Below are 22,549 nucleotides of genomic sequence, written 5' to 3' on the forward strand. Positions count from 1 at the left end.
TCTTTCGCTATTCCTATTCTTCCTTTTATTTCACGTTCCCTCTTCATATCATCACTAATAATACTACTCAAGATCGAAAACTAGTCACTTGTTCTATTTTCCCCCTTTTAATTACTTCTACATTTGACATACATTGCTTCGTTCTAATCACTTGGCTTTTGTCTTTGTAACATTTATTATTATCCCATATTCTTCACAGCCCTTCCTCAAGTTTTCTAACATGTTATTGATTTTCTCTTCAGATTTCGCAACAAACGCCATATCATCTGCAAACCGTATACACCTAATCATTCTATCTCCTACTGAAATACAGTCTTCACTACCTCTTTAGATAGATATTAAATACAACAGATAGTTATAGATTATTGTTAATATTAAAATTATATGCGTCATTGTCAATATTTATGGGTAGCTTTCGGGAATTTTTTTTAAATTTAAAAATTGATTATATACAATAACCACTTCACCTATTACAATGAAGCTGTTATTGAAGTATATACTCATCATACTTTTCATTATAACACTAGCAAAATAATACTATATCAAAAATGATTAATAAGATATAGCCAAAAATTATAATTATCTCTGAAAAGACGAAGTCATACATCAATCGACAGACCACGAAGAGCTGAACAGAGTGACATTTTGAAGGTGAATATTTTTTTTCGACAAAAATGCATTTTTATGGCATTAAAAAAAATCTTCTTTGTTGCTAATCTGATAAGAGCTGATTATGCAGGGGCGGAGTCAGGGGGGCAATCGTCCCCCCCAGAAAGAGGAACTTTCTTATTTTATATATAAATTTAAAAAAACTAATCCCAGAGTTTGAAGCTCTTAAAAGTAGCTCTAAGTAGCAACATTACAACCCACCGCCCCCCGAGAAGTCCGTCCTGGATCCGCCCCTGTGATTATGTATATTGTAGTTTGACTTCTCGTAACAGTGAGATTACTATTAGCATTTCAGATTTTTGCCAGGAGGAGCAACATTGTCCATCGACGTAAAGAGTTTCATGTTTTCTTTTATTAGTACATTAGTATGTACTTTATTAAAAAGCATGAGCTCCTCAAACTCAGAGAGGGGCAAGTGTTCCCTGCTCTCCCCAAATGACGCCCTTGAATGAAATTAATACTCCTAACATTGATGCGCAGTCTTTCTTTAAAAAAAAAAAATGGCCACCTATCTTTATTTCAAAAGCACTACAGAGTTACCTAAGATGTTTCTTTACAACTAAAATATTAGAATTTCCTATGTTCGTTTGATGGAATATGGTCTTTTAAATCATGATTGGTTAAGACTTTTTGAACAAGATTGTACATAATCGTAACAGTGACGCTCTTACTACTTCCAATGTAACATGTAGGAAAGAAGAACTACAACGAAATGAAAAGTATGTTTTAGAATAGGGGAAAAATGGAGTCATACGCCCTGATATCGAAGTAGGCACCCTTTCCCCCAGATGTGAGTATTTTACTATTGATATATTGTATAACCCTAACGATTATTCGAAAAGAAATAAGTAATAGCCCTGGAATGTCAACGTACTCGCTGGAAATTTTCCGTATACCAAGCGACGCTAACTAGACATGCCAGGTTGAATATCATTAATATGATAAGCATGTGTCAGTTTACAGGGAATTCCTTCTTGTGCGTCTGTTGGATTGGATGCCAAAATGTAAGAGCGATGGAACGGAAGTGGTGAAAAAGAAACTGAAAAACAACACAGCCAGGAAAAAGTTCTGATCACATATCACAAACAACATGACACGAAATTCTACGTGAGTGGACCGCAACAACATCCGAAAACCATGGTTGCAAACCTTACGCGATTGTTAAGCACTATCTTTCCTAATGTATTACACTAGAGCTAGCGGAGAAAGAGAGGAAATCCACCACGTCAGAGAAGCCAGGTTGAATAAATCAATATCCCCAAAGTGGCTCATGCCCACTAACCTCAATAAGGCTCATGTTGGCTCAGACTTATACTCGCTCGAGCCCGGAAAATATAAGACGTGATCAAATGAAACCTGTTCGGCATCTCCGGTAGAAACAGTTGACATAAGATGTATTGTTGTGGTGGTATGTAAAATGGCATACATACTTCTGGTATTAGTGTACTAATCATTGTGAAATGTTTCCTGTCTTTGCAGAAACAAAGTTTGAATAATGGCAGTCACCATCCTAAATTCATCCAAGTCGGATAAGCGAGCAGTCAGCCAGTTTCTGAGAGGGATCTCAACCACCTGGATACACTAATGTTTCGCACAGAAAGAACAAAACAGGAGATCTCTCCCATCCCGGCCAGGCGCATATTGTTGCCACAGATTACAACCGGTGGGTGAGTATGTTCGCAACAATAGACGTGTGTGTATTCGAGCGATAGCCATGGGTCTCTCTCCTCAGCCGGTTGGGATCTCTTTATACACTCAGAAGCTGGATAACTGCTCGCTGATCCCACTTGGACAGATTCGGAATGGTGACTGTCATGGATCAAACCTCATTCCTGCAAAGACATAAACATTTCACAATGATTATTACAAATGACACTACATACCATTATAACAATGCAATCCTGTCATCAACTGTTCCTACCAGGGGTGCGGAACGGGTTTCATTTGATCATTCCTTATAGATTAATAATACTGGTGTTAATAATCAAGCTTCTTATGCAGTTTACGATTATTTTTTTAAAAAAAACTGTAATAAATTACAACTTTAATTATGCTCTTTTACATTGAACTATTGTACCATTTTTTCAAAAGAACTTCACAAACCTGAGATATATAGGGTGTGCCGAAAGTCCGGTGACAGTCCTTCCACAGGAAAAGTTATTGGATTGGGTGCTACATTGCTCCAAGATGAAAGATTAATGGAAGCGAAGAAAAAACTGAAAAACAACATGGCCAAGTACAAGTGGCACATTACACATCACAAACATCATGACACGAAAATCTATATGTGTGAGACAGCCTCAATAACACAAATGTCTACCACGGCTGCTATGTCCTCCACCCTGAATATCACTTTAATTTATTAAATAAGAAGCCCAGTATAATATACATATTTCACACGCAGTGTTTTCTTCGGAGTGCAATTGTCACTAATCGTTTTTCCACACCACTAACAGTTCACAAATTATGTACTGTTTTATCTTTGCAGGTGTCAGTGACCGAACGATGTTATTGATGACCGAGGAACGTGTGTAGATAATCCTGATGTGTGGAAATCGCAGCTATCGTTTGGTGACTGCAGAGTACAATGAGCTACACCCCAATAGGGAGCTTTTGCCTACAGTGGTGTAGCCAAACTCATCAGCAGATTCCAAGAGACGGAATCTTGGGTCGATAAACTTCGGAATGGTTGCCCCAAACCTCTCAAGATGAAACAATCACTGTCGTTGTTCAGTAAAAGGCCCCAACGTAGCACACAGCGTTTATCCCAGGAATGTGGAGTGAGTCAACGTCCATACAGAGAATACTTTGCCGTGAACAAGTGGTACCAATACAAAATCTACACACACTAGGATCTGGAAGAGAACAATCCAGACCGTCGGAGCAGCTTGTCGAATGAGCGGTGGAGGAACTGGCAACGAACTGGATTTCCCTTTTAATATGTTTTCCGACGAGACGTATTTTGACGTGCACGAAGAATTAAAGTCAATGCTACTAGAGTGACCTCCATTAGATTGATACATCAGGTATAGTTGGTGATGAAAATGTTACAGAGTGGATATTTTTTGGCACGAGGATCATTGGCTCACTCTTCATCTATTGGGTGCTGAATGCCGACCAATATCTGCGGCTGCTAGATGAAGAGATTATATTGTCAGTTTTGTCCAAAGAGGACTTATATCAACATCAACATTTCTCTAGCAGCATGGAGCCTTTCCCCATTATGGACATGGTGTGGGAGGTGGATTGGGCATCCAGGACCGGTGAAGTGGCCAGCACGCTCTCCGAACACACGTTGCTGTACTAATTCTGTGGGGACACTTTAGTGCTATGGTGTACTCCACGAAGATCCGGAATTTACATCATTTGGTGCTGCAAATTGAGGATGCCTCTGCTGCCGTTCGTCAAAGAAATTGCTGTGTACGAGGACTAGAAGAGGTGTGTAGCACACACCATCGTTGCACAGGGTGATCATTTCGGGTATGTGTTTTGAAGGGACTAATAGGGTGGGAAAATAGACCAAAATTATTGAACAGTTAGTGAAAGCAGAAAACGGTCAGGCGCATTGCACTCCTACGGAAAAAAATGCATATAAAACATATGTCTCATGCCGACTTTCCTATTTAAAATTTTGAAGCGATATTCAAGATAGCAGACTTAAACATGGCAGCTGTGATGAACATTGTGTCTGAGTTTGCCCCACCCCAAATATAATCTATGAGCAATGTGAACCCCAATCCAGACCTGTGTCAGGACTGTCACCTGTATTTCGGGCCACCCTACATAATGAGAAGTGTTTATTTCTCATGTTAAATCAAATCGAATCTCTTAAACCATACTAACTGCACCCACTCCTGCTCCTACTTAATTCCTTATATGCTACAAATAAATTGCTAAAGAACGGGATTCTAGGCATTGAAGGCGAGAACGTGATTTATATCGGGAGAATATCAATTTACTATCCTAGTGAACAGCTGTAATTTCTCGGTTTCTTCTTACTCAATATTAATAGTTCTAGCTCTCAAATCTAATCCTTTCAATCATTAATATCCAGCTTAGTATACATCCCTTTGAACCACAGGAGTAAGAAGACGGCTACCCTATCTCCGGTCAACTGGATTAGTGATTTCACCTTGTTATGTCACACGAGTTAAGTAAACCAGAATCTTCCTCTCGGTACACTTCTTTAGACAAAGCGCTCCACGTTGGTCTAGCGGTAAGAAGATTGCGTGCCTTTAGTGCATGAGGTCCCTGGATCGATTCTTGGTGGATACTGTACCCAAAACGCTACATTTCGGGTTGTCTCGTCTCGGAAAGGTGCCGTGAAAGTGCTGTACTGTCTCGAAAATTACGTAAGTTTCTATTGGGAGAGTTCTGTCTAATCTCGTACTTCATCACGTTTCGTCTCATGGCAACACTACTGGTAGGAGTACATCGAACGCTGTATAGTGCAGGTCACGTTAATGTAGATTCGTTGCTGACAGTACATAAACGCAAACCAGTCACTCATTTAGAGAAGACAATGTCAATAAAATCAGATAAGAAAACGCTGTATCTTATAAAGTAATAATATTTGAAGTTTGGTGAATATTGAAACATTAAACAATATTTTAGTTCCGCACCACTCAATATTTCAATGTTGATTCTTCTGCTTGAAAGAACCAAGTTTTCTCTTGTCCAGGACAGAACAGCAGTTCTTCACTGGAGGTTGTCGTTGTCACCCCTGGCGCCCTTTCGAATCCCTTTGCGAGCTCCAAAAGCCCTTCAGTCTTCTCCCTCAGTCCTATGGATGTTGCGACTGTGTGTGTGTCTTTTTAATCCCTTCTGTTGCCATGGGAACAAGTAGACATCTTCTTTCGACTTTACAGAAGCGATGACTTCACAAAAGGAGACCAAACTATACATTCCTTTCCCGTTCTCATTCCTTCTAACCTCTTGCACCTTCTCCTTTCTCCCTAACCCCAAATAAACCCCACCCTTTCACAGTGACAGTGAATAGGAAAGGCTTTTCGACTCAACTGAATTTCAATGGGGGTTACCTCTTTCAATACACACATTTTCCAACGCCTCTATTTCTCTAACCTTACAGACGGGCTCCACAGAACGCTTGTTTGTTAGAAACCTACATCAATAGACTTTCGATGGAGTACCCAATAGGGTCGAACATATCCTTTCGGATAACAAGCACAAGTATACAAAGATTCGATCAATTTGTCACGACTGAATAGATTCGGTGACTTTTAATATTATTTAAAGGTAAACCCTATCTACTTCTTTTATATTAACCTCAATATCAACGAACGAAAGATACTTAATTCAAAGGGAAATTAAAGAAACGATATTAAATTTGAAGCTGCGTGCCCTATGATTATACTCTATAGCAGCGTTTCCCAACCTTTTTCAACTTGCGGCACACTACGGGTGTTACTTCGATTCTCGCGGCACACTTATAGCTATTATTATTTGTAAATATAAAATACAGTGGTATTTTTTCTGTGATTATTGATCTCCTCACAAAGAAGAAAGCTCTTTCACTGTTTTTTTTCCCTTGGTAAATCATTATGCTTATTTTTCATTCTAATTTAAAAATAGAAAACAATTGCAATGAAATATTGGACTCTGGTTTCTAAAAATACGCTTTCTTTTTAAAAACTGTATCCAACCTTTTACTAAGAAGGAAAATCACTAAATAACGAACAAACAAAAATCTCTTTTACTTTTAAAACACAAATGTAGGTAATTTGTCGAAATGATTAAATATTTTAAATTTCCAAATTACGAAATTGTCTGCAACAATAAAGAAGCAATAATGGTCATAATTATAACAAATACTTTTTTCAACATTAGAAATGTACAGAACAGTAACCCGGTATGAAACTTAAAATTGTAGATTCATAGTAATGTGAAATTTCTCTTTTTTCCCTACGTTTTGCAATTTTATTGCTATAAAATTAATAATTTTGTTTCGATTCCTCGCGGCACACCAGCAGCCCATTCACGGCACACTAGTGTGCCGCGGCACACCGGTTGGGAAACGCTGCTCTATAGTCTTAAGACGGGCGATACATCCAAGCAAATTACGGTGAAATAATTGGTAAAAAAGATTGACAAAAATTGACGAAGACAACTGAATTTCGTCTTACAGCTTGAAATTATGGTAGAAGTTTTTCATCTATGCAAAATCAATACTGAAACCAGCAGTAGTAGCTCTACTGATTAAAGCATAGAAACAATTTGTACAAAGATTTAAATTTGTTTTCTTCAATTCACCTGCTTATTTTTTAATCTTTGCATTGTAACACTGGAAGAAAAATATAAGGATCAGCGAGATTTCAACTGATTTACATGTTTCATGGCCCTCGCATGAAGAAAAAGTGAATTTTGGATTTTGAATTTGTTCTGATGTAAATGTGGTTTCAGATCACTTTGAAACACCCAAACAATATATTGTTGTTTAATTTCGGGTTGGTATGAATAGATCCAAGTTCCGATTCCTGTAACTATATACTGTAGTAAACCAAAATTCGCTTGCTTCGGTTAAATTTTCTGATTATTTCCTTATATCAATTTATATGAACTTGTTTTTGAGTTTCGGTCAAGTGGTATCCAACGGCTGGAATGTTTTCGTACGTTCAGGTGACTATGCAAAATCATATGAATTACTTTCATGCCAATGTTCAAATTATGCCTGAATCACACGCTATGTCACATGCCGATTTCTCTCAATCATTTTCACGCCCAGTATTAACGTTACTGGCGACAACAGTGATGGATGGACGACCTCCACGAAATTCATCATCCAAATATGTCGACCACGCTGGAACTCGGAAAACTGACTATAGTTCTACTGCATGATGCTTCATCCCCAAAAGTCAAATGAACTCGCCCAATTATTAACGAAAAATTTCCAATTCTCACACAAAATTACTTCTTCAAACTGCTGTGAGAAATAAACGAATACGCTTAAACAATCAAAGATAATTTAAACACAGAAAGATCTATCCTTTCGAATTTTATAATACTGAAACACTAGCGCCACTGTTGGTAGTAGTTTGAAGAAACTTCGGCAGTCCTCGTTACGATTCTATAAGAAGGGGTCGAATATTATTCCTACTCTCCAAAATAACGGTAGATTACTGAAAGGTGAAAACAAACAAACAAACAAAAAGAACGCTATTTTGTCGAATATTGCTTTAATGATTTTCTTTATACATACTTCATACATCAATATTACATTATCAATCCAATTCTATGGTATAAGTAATTTATCTGGGAGAGGCCAGGAGCAGATTACTCTTGCAGTGTTTTTCGATTTCCTCACAAACGATTCAGGCGATTTTGTTCACATTTCAGAAATAAATGTTTCACTAATAATCTGACAATATCGTTCGGACGAACAGACAGACAAACGAATATAGAAATTCTAAGACTTCCTATATTTACGCATATCATAGTTTGGAAGTCTAGAAACAGCAAAAGTTAATTCAAAACGATTTGTTCATGCTGAATGTGAAATTGTCACCCTAAATATATCAATGGCTTGGCCCCGCAATATACTTTCGCTCCAGGCACCACAAATCGACGGGACAACACTATTTCTCAGTCACGGCTCCTAGCTTATCATACGTCGTTCAGTGGGAAGCGACTGATAGATACCCAATACAATTATTTATGACTACCTTGACTGATAGTTTGGTACTCCTTAATTGAAGCTGATTTCCAATTGCCTCACTATATGAATTAACACAGACTAACATCGAGAATTATTTCCACCAGAAACCGAACCCAGTATCTCGCGCATCGAAATATATTAGTGATATAATTCGGCTACATGATAATATGTAGTTAATTAAACAGTGGTTTTAACTAGTACGATTCTCTACTTTTTTTTTTTTTTTTTGTTTTTACAAAAAAAAAAAAAGGCTTTGATATTAAAGATACTGGACGCAGTAATATTGGTAAGACCTTTTCACTCAAGACTGTTACATTGAACAGTAGTCATTATATACTTTAAAAAGGAAACTCAAGGGGGGGGAAAGGTCTTCCGCACTTCTCATACAAACTGTAATTTCACATCCTATTGATCGCCGTTCTTAACACACAGCAAAAAGAACATTAATTAATACTGTATTTTCCTTCAAGTGCATTCTACTTGTTTTCTCTTCTTCTCCTAAAGAGATGAGCTCATATACTGCTGTACGTAACATAGTTGACAAGAGACAAGCAAGTGTTCATTTGGAAAATCGATAATTATACACTGGAAGACATACGCGTCAATTACCTCATTGTTAGTGAAGCATTTTCCCTAGACAAGTGATGGGCACTTTATCCGTTGGAACAGAGAAAAAGAAAAGTAAAATAATATTGCGGAAGTAAGTCAATTACTGAATGGTAGCTCTGAAGGCAGGCGCCACTGTCTTTAAAAGAGTAACAAGAAGTCTTTGTAAGAATACTTTTCACAGGGAACTTTGCCTACCCTAAACAATACGTGATAGGCACACCAAAGGCCTCTTTATGTTGCAGATCTTAAGCAGTTTTGTATCTTCAGTTTTCTTTCCTTTCAAAACATTGCGAAGTTGGAAGAATACCAGGGCATTAATAGGGTTTATGAAATATTTAGTAAGGAATACGGTATAATTCATAAGTTTGAATTACGCACGGTAAAGCCTGTAGCTCCTCATCTTCGTAACTTGTGAATCTGGTTATCAATAAAGTTAAACAATATATTTCAGAATGAAACCAATTGAGAATGCTCGAAGAGCATTCCCAGAACGAACTTAAAAAGAATTAATGTTTTCGAAATTTATGTGAAATTGTATATTAAATTTATTTGATTAAATTCAATAACTGGTATTGGTATTGAATCAATATTGGTATTCAACATCAATATGATCTCACTATGACTTAGGGTTCCCGAGATATGGCCCCTTAAATCTCCCGAAATCGGAACTCGTTTGGCCAATATCTGGGGAACGGTAAGAGTGACGCGAAAAATTTCATAATTTCTTTGGGGTAGTTTTTGATCCTCCTTCGAATAGAGGGCTTAAAATTGAGAAATTCGCAAATAACACTTCCACCCCTACCCACACAGAAAATTCAGTAACGAACTTTTTAATTTCTTTGAAAATGTTTAGTATGAATGTCAGTTCCTGGGGCATCGTTCGGGGGGGGGGGGGCAGGAGGCCACGGTGGCTCAGTGGTAGAGTGTTCGCTACTAGTGCATGGGATTACTGGTTCGATCCCAGCTCGCGCCAGGCGAGTCTAATGGTGAATAAACACCGAGTGCGTGGGTTTTCTCAGGGTTCTTCCGTTTCCACCCACTTTCTTCATTCCACCACTTCATTCATTTCTCATCATCACCGTCTCCTTTAGCCTTGCCTCATAAGCGTGCGACGTAAAACTTAAAGATTTCATTTCATTTGGGGAGGGCAGCTGCTCCGCTCCTTGAATTTGAGAAACACGTGCTTTTAATAAAATTTAATACTAATAAAAAAATGTAAAACTCATGTCGGCGGACAATCTTGCCCCCTCCCCCAGAAAAAGGAAATTGAAATTATGCTACTGGTGAGAATAAGTCTGGACATAAATTCATGGAATCTGGTGATATAACATACTACTGCCTTCTTTTTGTAATGCGTTAATTTAAAGCAAAGAGATCTCAAAAGTCATTGTGAACGTAGGTCTCATTGTAAAGTGTGTCATGGAACATGGAATTCAGTAAATGTCAACGTATTGTGAGGGCTACGGGTACTAGATATGTTGGAAATGATTGCCATTGACCTGAAAGCATAATCCTGTATGTTTTTAAAAACACTATTGAGGGCTTCATAGAAAATGTGCTGTATCGCGGTGATGATTCAATGCTGCAACTCATTTGCATCTTTGGGGAGAAATCATGAACACGTCCCTTGAGATAACCCCAAAGATGAAAATTTGGTAGAGTGAGATTAGGGGAGCGCGCAGTTCACATATCACATAGTAATACATTCTCAAAAACGTCCTCGAGTAATGTCATAGATGCCTGAGTTGTGTGTGCTGTGGCGCCGTCCTGCTAGAACCAAGAACCTGTAATATCAGCTTGAGTGATATGCTTAATGAACGGTTCTAACATGGCGCATAGTAGCGTTCCATATATATGTCAAGAGTACAAAATGTGTCCTACAATTTGTTGAAGAGCCATGGCTCGCTATCCTAAATCTTATGATCATAAATAGGTTTTTCGTGAAGTGAATGCGGATTGTGTATCCACCAGTATATTGTGTCCTGGCTGTTCACATAGCCACAGAGATGGAACTATGGTTCCTCAGTGAAAGTTATATCCAAAATAGAAAATACCTGACCTTCTATGACAAGAAAGTTTTATAATTAACTCTATGGTTGCTTTTAGATTGTAAAATGAAATGAAATGTTTAACATCCATGATTATTCCCTGCAGGCTAAAGAAGAAGAATAAATAATAAAGTGAATGATTATGACAGAATTTGTAGAATGGAAATGTAGGAGGAAACGAGACAACCCCGAAAAAACTACGGACATGATGTCCACACAAACTCGCATGTTTGGGATCGAACCAAGGATCCAGGTGAGCATTACCACTGAACTACGATGTCCGTCCCTAAGTATGTATACAATAAATTTTAGAGAAATAAAAATATGTACTAATGTATCTACCACGATGATACTTAACAGAAAACACTGGCTTCTATCAAATATGTTTAACGTGCTTGAAAAAAAAAATGTTTTAAACGTTCATAACTGTCGTGGGTTACCTAATGAAGTTTCATGTATTTTGTGAAACGTTCACAGCGTATACTTTCTCTAGTCAAGTATATTATAAATATTTCATTTCATTTCTGGTGAAAAACACTCTGTGTGTGTCATATTATATAGAATCTTTTGCCAGACGTGCTAGCAGATTCACTCACATAAATGCTTCAATGACACATTCGTACAGGTCTTATGACATGCATAGATCAACTAAATCATTGAAACAGGAGGGGAAAAAAGAGGTGAAGTCTTTAATAGAGAACTATATTACATACATAATTTTTTATCACATTCTTTCATGCGCACTCTTAACGAACAATATAAAGGTTCAGAGAAATATGCCAAATACTGCAGAATCTCCAAGATGACACTTATACTGTACACCCTGTAGCTTTCCAGTACCAATATTATCATTCCCTGCAGTAATGGGGTCTCCAAAATGAAGCGATAACAGGGTGAAACAAAGCTGGAGGGGTTTAGTTACCTGGTGGAAAATGGATCCAGAAAAGAAATCTGAAAATAGAGGAAGATAAAGATGAAAGAAAAAGCGTTCTCATAAACACCCCTGCGGGAGAGAAACGGATTTGGAAGAGAGAGAGTGAGAGAAGAGCCTTCTAGCGCCACTAAAGAGAACCATCTCGTATCGTAAATTTTCTCCATAATCCTCTACTAAACATTTCGGATTCATTAACACAACGACCAAGAGGGGGCCACTAAAAGGCAGTCAAAGGCATCTTAAGGACGAAAAATGACTCCGTTTATTGTGTTATCGTTTTAATTTAATAAACATTGCTTCGGAGGGCACTTAAATATCCATTCTCCTATAAGCCCCCTGTCTAACAGAGAAATCTACGCTTACGTTTTTAAACAATCCTGTTTGGGAAACTTTTGTTATTCTTACAATGACAACGAGAGAAAATACGTGTCTTTACGTAGATTATTTTATATAAATACTGTACCTAGGTACGCATGAATGATACATGCCGAATGTTTCACACAAAAACGTCCCATGCTTATACATCACAGACGGTTATTAATAAAAGGATGAAACAAAAAGTAAGATTGGAAAAAGTTAGGGAACGCACCAAATGAAGTGGTCTCCTTGACCTACAGATTTCCTTATCACAGGGACAATCAGTCTGGAGGTTAAATGACAATTTTAAATGTCAAAGTATGTAATGTGATACGTCATTGGAAAGGCGAGACGGAAAAGGAAACAACTTTTGTAGGAAGAAGCTTTTCGTGTGAGATATCGTTTACGATATGGCCATGATTTAAACATGAATTCTTGTACAGCCAGATAAAACTCACAATCACAAACGGCGTGAACCCCAAATTTTTAATAGTAAAAACAATTTCCGAAAAGTAAGCTTGGGTTTTGCATTTCGAAAGCCCTTCGAAGCGCTTTCTTCACAGTTGTAATTAAATGCCGAATTGAATGTGGTGTTATTTGTCGTAAATTCTACAGCCATTCTCCGGTAATGTGATTTGTAGTCCGTAGTCGATTACGTTCATGTGAACCTAACAGATACTTAAAGGGAAATATCCGGATCGGTTTCCAAGTGTCTTTTACCACTGAGCTACGAATGTACGAGATCAAAAGAGAACTGTCCTGTGATGAATGAAACAAAATGATAATATATTGTCTTCTGATTAAAAAATAGCTAACTCGGAAAAAAATGGTTTGGTTTGAGTTTAGGGTATCTTTCAGCAACAAGGCTATATGCGATGAGGATCTACAGCTTAAACAGGCCCCGGATCACATGCGCTCCAACTGGGAATCGGACTCGTGTCTCGCAACTGCGAAAATAAATTATAATAATAGATATATCGCATTTCGCAAACCATTTTCTCATTTGCATCGTATTTCTTCAATTTTGTGCTGAAAACGGTAATTTGGTCTAACTTAAACGCTCATACGTGTACAAAATATAATCTGTAAGGAAAGAATAGTGGAGGATTTCGAACAAAGAAAATCACACAATAGGATTTGAACCAGTTCAAAGCATTAAAACTTAATAGAAAGAGGGAAAAAAAACTTAATGCACATTTCTACAGACAACTTACTAAAGAATTATCCTTCAGTTGTACCTAGAGTGAACGAACTTCTTAGTAGCCCGCTTTTTATTTACTTATTTATTTAATTTTCAAAGTAGAACAGAACTTTCAAAGCTACATTTAAGTTTCCTGCCTTTCCTAAGACACTATTTGCCTCTGAAGGTAACATTACGTTAACTTACAAAGTAAGAGTAGAATATTTGAAACAACAAACTGCGAGATGTATTTGGAGTGTTTCGTTACTATTTACCCTCAATATGGTGTTGCCGAACTCCAGTTTTCAAGGGACAATGTCCAACTCAAATTTGGAAGTGTAATAAACTAGCTGAAATGCTTCTTTTTCGAATATATTTATGGAAAATATTGAACCACTTTTTCTCATTAGGATACGCACTAGAATGAAATTCTAACGATATAATTACGTAATATCACGCCCGACTCTTACAACTCCGTGCCGATGGATAATATTTAGTAAATTTGGACTTAAACTGCAATAGGAGTGCCACTATTTATCTCAGCGACCACCAAAACTATGGATGTGACAGTAATATCGGTCGTATTCGATTATTGTTTTCATGTCCCTTCTACCCTCACCCCACATCCTCTTCAACCCCTTCCGTCCCTTCCCACTCTCTTGAACCTCTTCCACACCTAAGGATAAGCATTACAATGAAAGTGCAATGATAAATATCTGTAATGTCTCCCCCTTTCCACCCCATGCCGATGGAGGATGAACTTGGATTTAACGGAGGGATGCAAATAAGCAACAATATTTTACTAGCCCAAGAAAAAAAAAACTACTAGCCCACATCTTTCAATAGAAATCATTTACTTACCTTCGGTATTGTAAGTGATATTAAAAACTTGCCCGCACCGATGAACCACTCGCCCCAGGCGAGTGGTTATTTACATTCCTGATTTAACGGCATCGAGTGTGTCACTATTCATCTCAGCGACTCCGAAAACTAAAGATTGGACACTAATACCAGTCATTTTCGATTTTTTCATGTCACTCCCTTGTACCATGGAAGTGTTAGTCCATTGAAATCTCAAATTCGATTTGTTTTTTTAACTATCACCATACATTCTTCTCTTGTAACGTCGCTCGAAAAGTAAAAATATCTACGGACCTAAAAGAAAACAATGTAGTAACACATCTTATATCCATTAAGATACGAGTGTACTTAGTGAGTTGAGTTTATTTTCAGTTTAACGTCCCTTTCAGCACGAGGCTATATGGGACGGGACCTACTGATTAACGTGGAGTCCGAACCACATGAGCTCTCGCCGGGAATCGAACCCGGGTCTCCCACGCCAACGCTTAGCCACGAAGGAGCTCAATTCTATTTAGTGAAATGTTACTATTAAACGGCAAAAAAGAATTAGGCTTACAATTTAAAGTATCTAATAAATTAATTACTACACGAATACAATAAATTTCATTCATCTGGTTAAAGATGGGAGCCCTGTTGTCTCATTTCCGTATCGCTTGATCTGAGTTCTGGACTGCAGGGCCGGCGCGAGGGGGGGGGGTCGAGCCGTGCCATTGCCCAGGGCGGCAAAATTTGGAAAAGAAAAGTATACTATCGAAATATAATGCTTTGTAATAGGCCCACATGGAGAAATAAAATTGTGTTCACCTGAGAATGTAATTGAACTTACTCCACTCACATTCGAGATAATACTCACTCAGGAAATTCGAAGCATTCTCCTTCATTTTCAATTATCAAACTATTAGCCACAGGTACCTCCTTCAATATTTCCCTTGCAGTGGCGTAGATAAGATTTTCAGCTAGGGTGGATAAGAGTATCAAAGTTTCTTTTATATTTTTTTCTATTCATCAATGTTCTAATGCTCCACTTCAGTATGCAAAAGGGACACTCCCACTTGAGGCAGGCCTTTCTTGCCTACAGCTTCTAGTGACATTTAGATTCTAGCAGCGAGTTTTTAACCAATTTACTGAGCATATGACAATAATCGTTCGTTTTGTACAAATTACATACAGTAATGGAGAATGCCTTGTAAAAATTTGCGAACACTTTCCGGTAACAGACATCACTAGTCTAGGACTCACAGAAGTAATAATTAAAGAGGTAGGAGGAAATGAACATTCCTGGGACCAAGGATACGACAATGCTTCCAATATGAAATGCAAACATTCAGATATTCAGAAGAGAATTTAAGAAATGAACTCCCGAGCCTTCTATGCTCCTTGCTGCAGTCATTCACTAAATCTTGTCTCAACGATGCAGCCACACCATCTCAGTACGCCATTTCATTTTTTGTAAAGTTAAATAGTTTATGACTTTTTTTCTGCGTCAGTTCAATGTTGGGCCATGCTAAAGGAACATATTAGCAGTTTCACTTTAAAACCATTAAGCACTATAAGGTGGGAGAGCCGAATTGATGTTCTGACTCAACTTAGATATCAAATAGGGGAGGCTTGTGATGCCTTACTTCAAGTAAGTAACGACAATAGAACATATAGAATGGTCACCCACGATGCTGTGTATAGCAAACCAGCTGCGTGGCTACTTTCCTTTGCTCACTCGTTAACTGGTATGACTTTTTACTCCACATAAACATAGTAAGCAAAAGTCTTCAAAGCATTGATTCTCATGTGTTGGATGCAGTCGGGTTTCTTGAAAATGTATTTGAGTACTTTGAGAGGAGAAGAAATAATGCAAAATTTCAATCTTACTTAGCTAATGCCATGGAGTTGGCATCAGCATTAGATATGGATGATCCACGGATAGGTAATACAATGCAACTCGAAGTCAAAAGAAGAAGAGACAGTTTCAGTACGAGGCAGAGGATGAAGCTATTGAAAATCCACAAATAAGATACAAGATCGATTTTTATTACAAAGTTCTAGACGTGATTGTGTTAGCTTTAACAGAAAGGTTTGAGTAACTTAAACATCACAGCGAGTATTTCGATTTTCTTTACGATATAAGTAATCTTAAAGATATGCCACCTGGACTTTTGTCTGAAAAGTGTACTAAACTTGCCAGCATTTTAACACACGAATAATCTAAAGATATTAACCCCAGTGATTTGAAAGACGAACTGAAAGAAGAGTTATCCGCTATAATTAAGCCTAAATGTTCACCAAAAGAGACTTTAAAATTAATTAAGGAAATGACTTTGCTCCCAATGTCAGTGTTGCATTAGGATTTTTGTTAACCTTACCGGTAACAGTGGCAAGTGGAGAAAGAAGTTTATCGAAACTTAAAGCTTATTAAAAATTACACGTTCTTTTATGTCTGAAACTCGTTTGAGTAGTCTATCGATGATATCAACAGTACACGAATTGGCTGGAACATTGGACTATGCGAATGTGATAAAAGAATTTGCTCATAACAAAGCAAGAAAAGTTTCTTTCAATTAAGGTGTGTTAAATTAATGTCTGTCTATTGTGTTCTAGTATATTATAAGGTTTAGGCTAATCACTTAGTTTTGCCATTATGTCTGATTCACTATATTATCTTCATACTCCATACTCTATTGAAAACATCTTTTGATATAAAATAAACTTAAAAATTAAAATTCTTACTCGTGACTAAAGCATACTTCTTTTATTTTATTTTCTGTATGCGCTACTATACATCACAGATATACAGCAAAATCGAGCATACTGAATATTGTGTCATGTATGGAGTCGTTTAAATATTATGTAAGCATTCGAAAGAAGTAGTTCCTTGTTTTAAAAAAAAACTTTTCCATTTCGTACATGTTTCTAAATGGGGTATATTACTTTTTCGTGACACTTGAACGTCTTCTGTCCAAATAAAGTTTGCTGATTAAAGGGGCGGCATGTGAAAGTACCGCCCAGAGCGGCAAAACTGCTAGCGCCGGCCCTGCTGGACTGCTCTGTTTCATGTGCACAATGCAGGAAATAATAAGATGGGAAGCGGTTTCTGTATCACCATTAGGCACCTGTCAATTGCTCACGTAGAGTATCTCGTTCTGCAGCTTGTTACTTCTGATAAATAACAACTTTCCATTTCTTTTTTTTTCAACCTGAGTTCATGAATCTTTCAGTTGAATTAGCAATTGTTATTGATGAAATATCTTTCACAAAAAAGAACATTTTTTGTTTTGTTGTAAGGATATTGTTGCGTTACAGGTGCGTTTTTAATATTTGTTTATTATATATATATATATATATATATATATATATATATATATATATATATATATATATATATATATATATATATATATATATATATATCACGTAACATAAATCCAGTGTAAATGGAAGTTATATGAGTAATGGCATAACAGCCACGAGAGTATCTGGAAAGTTTCGGACACCTTAATTGACTAATCGTCTGTTTCAGCGTTCTTTATTGGCCATGTTATTCTCCATTGGAGAATAGGTTGGCATTACTCGCACAATTTCCATTTATTCTGCTTCAATTCCAATTGGTCTGCATCATATCAACCTCACGAAGTTTCCGGATCCTCAAACCTCAATTGCAACTTTGCCTTGGATAGATAGATTTGTATTTACCACGTTTGTCAGGCCTACGGTTTGAATCGGGACCTGAACCATTGTAGTGTGTTCAATGGTATTCCACCGGAATTCAACTTCGGACCTCGTGCACTGAAGGTATACATTCTAGCCACTAGACTTTTAAAAAGAAGTTTGCCTGTTTTGAATAAACAGCATAGCAGTAATTCAGTAGAGACTGGTAGCACAGTCCTGCAATCCAGCTTTCTTGCAAGATATTACAAGAATATAGAAGATATTACGTATGGCAAGATAGCCCCCCCCCCCACTTTAGAAAATTGAAACAATGACTAGGTCATTCGTTTGTACTACGTTTGTACCGTTTGTACTGAAAATATTTTCGTTTGTACCATTTTCCTTATAGGGTTACTTGAGAGGTCAACTGTCGGCTATCTTGGCGCCAAGATGGCCCCTCCGTATCACAGCACAAAAAAATTAAATAAACCATTCGAAAGCAAATCGTTTGTACCGTTTGTACCGAAAAAAGTTTTGTTTATACCCTGATAGTTTTCGAAAAAGAGGGGATGACATTTGGGGCTATCAGGGTACAAACAAAATCTTTTTCGGTTCAAAGGATTTGCTTTCGAATGGTGTATTTTAATTTTTTGTGCTGTGATACGGGAAAGGGGGGGAGGCTATCTTGACGCCAAGATAGCCGACAGTTGACTCCTCAAGTAACTCTATACGGAAAATGGTACAAACGAAAATATTTTCGGTACAAATGTAGTACAAACGAATAACCTAGTCATTGTTTCAATTTTCTAAAGTGGGGGGGGCTATCTTGCCATACGTAAGATATTGGTGGCGTGGCGTTATAACCTAGCTTTCTTGGAAGATAGTGTGGTAAGGAACGGCTCATATTGTAGTTCAGTCGGGAATGGTGGTGTGGCTCTGTAACCCAGCTTCCTTGCAGGGAAGATATTGCAGTGGGAATGGCTCATATTGTGCTTCAGTCGGGATTCGTTGCGTGGCTTTGTAACCTAACTTTCTTAGAGGGAAGTGGTGAGGAATGGCTCAATATTGTAGTTCAGTTGGGATTGGTAGCGTGGGTCTGTAACCCAGCTTCCTTAGAGGGAAGATATTGCGATGGGAATGGCTAAAATTGTTCTTGAGCCAGGATTGGTAGTGTAGCTTTATAACCCAGCTTTCTTGGAGGAAAGATAGTGTAGTGAGGAATGGCTCATATTGTAGTTCAGTTGGGATTGGTAGCGTGGGTCTGTAACCCAGCTCCTTTAGAGAGAAGATATTGCGGTGGGAATGGCTCAAACTGTTCTTGAGTCGGGATTGGTAGTGTGGCTTTGTAACCCAGCTTTCTTGGAGGAAAGGTAGTGTGGTGAGGAATGTCTCATATTGTAGTTCAGACGGGATTATAGCGTAGGTCTGTAACCCAGCTTTCGTGGAGGAAATATAGTGTGGTGAGGAATGGCTCATATTGTAGTTCAGTCGAGATTTATAGCGTAGGTCTGTAACCCAGCTTTCCTGGAAGAAAGATAGTGTGGTGAGGAATGGCTCATATGTTAGTTCAGTCGAGATTTATAGCGTAGGTCTGTAACCCAGCTTTCCTGGAGGAAAGATAGTGTGGTGAGGAATGGCTCGTATTGTAGTTCAGTTGGGATTGGTAGCGTGGGTCTGTAACCCAGCTTCCTTAGAGGGAAGATATTGCGGTGGGAATGGCTCAAATTATTCTTGAGTCGGGATTGGTAGTGTGGCTTTGTAACCCAGCTTTCTTGGAGGAAAGGTAGTGTGGTGAGGAATTGCTCATATTGTAGTTCAATTGGGATTGGTAGCGTGGGTCTGTAACCCAGCTTCCTTAGAGGAAAAATATTGCGGTGGGAATGGCTCAAATTGTTCTTGAGTTTGGATTGGTAGTGTGGCTTTGTAACCCAGCTTTCTTGGAGGAAAGGTAGTGTGGTGAGGAATGTCTCATATTGTAGTTCAGATGGGATTATAGCGTAGGTCTGTAACCCAGCTTTTCTGGAGGAAATATAGTGTGGTGAGGAATGGCTCATATTGTAGTTCAGTCGAGATTTATAGCGTAGGTCTGTAACCCAGCTTTCCTGGAGGAAAGATAATGTGGTGAGGAATGGCTCATATTGTAGTTCAGTTGAGATTGGTAGTGTGGGTCTGTAACCCAGCTTCCTTAGAGGGAAGATATTGCGGTGGGAATGGCTCAAACTGTTCTTTAGTCGGGATTGGTAGTGTGGCTTTGTAACCCAGCTTTCTTGGAGGAAATATAGTGTGGTGACGAATGTCTCATATTGTAGTTCATTCGGGATTTTAGTGTAGGTCTGTAACCCAGCTTTCCTGGAGGAAATATAGTGTAGTGCGGAATGATTCATACTGAAAAGGTTGATCTTGCATGAGTCTTTGAATTTGCCGACTGTCCCGGATTCAAGGTCGGGTCGTGGTTCACATCCCACGTTATCTGTATATCCCGTTTCCTTCATAACCTTTGTGTTACAGAAACATGTAAAACACACAAAAGAAACTCATAAGTCAGCTCAAGTAATAGTTCAGATCGCACTTTAAACAAACGATTTCCATATGAATGTTACAGAATGAACCATTTATCTTGATACTTCCTTCTAACTCTTACACTAATGGACAAAATCTATGAATTATATAAAATCTTAACATTCTCAATGAAGTATGTTAACTGTTTTGATGTATTGGATCAGACATGGACACCAACGAAGTCAGACATTTACCGTCCACAGACTACACAACGATGCATGAAGGAATGTGTGTTATGGAATATCCGCGAAAACAGGAAAAATATCACGTGGAGCAGGAAGATGACACGAGTGATTGGTATTATCATGAAACTAAAGGTAAAGTGGCAGTATTGCAAGAAAAAATGATGACTTATAGACAAATCAATTCTTAACTGGATACCGAGAGAAAAAATAATCTAAGAAACGTCCTCATATAAGGTGGTATGATACAATCAAAAAGCACTAGAGAGTAACTTGGAAGGGAAATGTGAAAGATAAGGAGAATCGGAAAGGCATTGATCCAGCAGCAGGTTAACAATGTGTGGTGACGTCTACGTATATGTTGTATACATGTTGCCTGTGATGTCTATATATATATTTAACAAAATATTCATTTCTGTTCATTTGCATTATCCTCATGTCTTGATCTCGAACGTTTATTAGATCGCTTCTGTCTACTACACGATAGTAACTATAAACTTATGGCATGTATTGACTTAGATTTCATTTCATTGCCTTGAATCTAGGACAGAATGCCTCAAATGTGTTTTGAGTTGAGAAGGGAAGACTTACAAGTTTTATGTACCAAATCTCTTAATATCTATGAAATGTAGTTACCTCACAATATACTTGTGTTGCTACTTCTTAATAAGACTGTCAACACAGAATAAGCCTATTTTGTTTCAATGATTATTTTGACTTCTTTATCATTTTTAGTTAGTACATTTTTACATTATCGGATGAACAAAGATGTAGGAACCCTAGGGTCGTGTTTCAGAAATGCACTCTCTTATATGGTTCTTCAATAAAGCCATTAATAATAGAAATCAATATTAGCTTAGATTTTTTTTTTAAATATGAATTCTTCAGATTTACGCCTAACAGTTATGCCGGCTAGGCTAAAGTGGACGGTTATGAAGTGAAATGAATGAAATTGTGGAATGAAGAAAGTGGGAGAATCCCGAAAAAACCCCGCACACGGTGTTTGTCCACCACAAACTTCACTTGACACGAGCTAGGATCGAACCAGGGACCCCATGCACCAGAGGTGAAGGCTCTGCTACTGAGCCACCGCGGTCCTCTTAGAGTTTAAGATTAGGTATGATCTTATTTAATACATATATTCCACTTGACTTTGTTATAGGCCTACTTCAAAACTAACGGATTAATCTTTTCCCCTTTATTTCTTATGGAAAATTAATCGTTTTGTATACCGGTATGTCCTGTTTGATACAAGTTCAAAACTCTGGAATGGACTAAGAACGTACACCGTGGGACCGCTGTATTTCAATTCTACAATTAGGGATCTTTCAAAATTTAATTTAGAGATGTATGTTAAATGTGATATTACTATATACAAAGAACGAAGTGAGATACGAAATCCAACAAAATATGAAGTAATATTACTTTCAAATCTGAAAACAAAATAAAAAAAAAAAAAAGAATTTGTCTAGAGAGGAAAGCAAATAGATGGCATCTTTTGAGCAAAGGAGAAAATTGCGTACAAAAGATGATCTGCCTTTAGAACTTCTATTTAACTTTTTATCTTTGCAGGATAGAAAGAGAAAGCTAAAGACGCAATGTATCATGGATGTCTCCAACAGTCAAACAAGAGACTGCTCATGATGATCTGTGAGTAAAAAGGGTTCTCAAAATTAAGAGTTATGAAGGTTGTTACAAGGAAATTTAATCAAATATTAAATGAGTTTCTTGTCTACTGGTCTATGTATGAACCAGAATTTACTATTAATCTTACATATGAAAGGAGTGTTGCAGTTTCCTTGTACTATATTTTGCAAAGGAATTGAAGAAGATTTAAAA

At 37.7% G+C, this 22,549-nt stretch overlaps 1 protein-coding gene across 5 annotated transcripts in view; it reads right to left on the bottom strand.

Moving 5' to 3' along the window:
* Positions 1–22,549, bottom strand: part of LOC145672801 (uncharacterized) — a 330,978-nt gene that overhangs the window by 196,407 nt on the left and 112,022 nt on the right. The window lies entirely within an intron of this gene.

Source organism: Thermobia domestica, chromosome 16 (genome assembly GCF_964235325.1).
Source record: "Thermobia domestica chromosome 16, izTheDome1.hap1.1, whole genome shotgun sequence".
NCBI lineage: Eukaryota > Metazoa > Arthropoda > Insecta > Zygentoma > Lepismatidae > Thermobia > Thermobia domestica.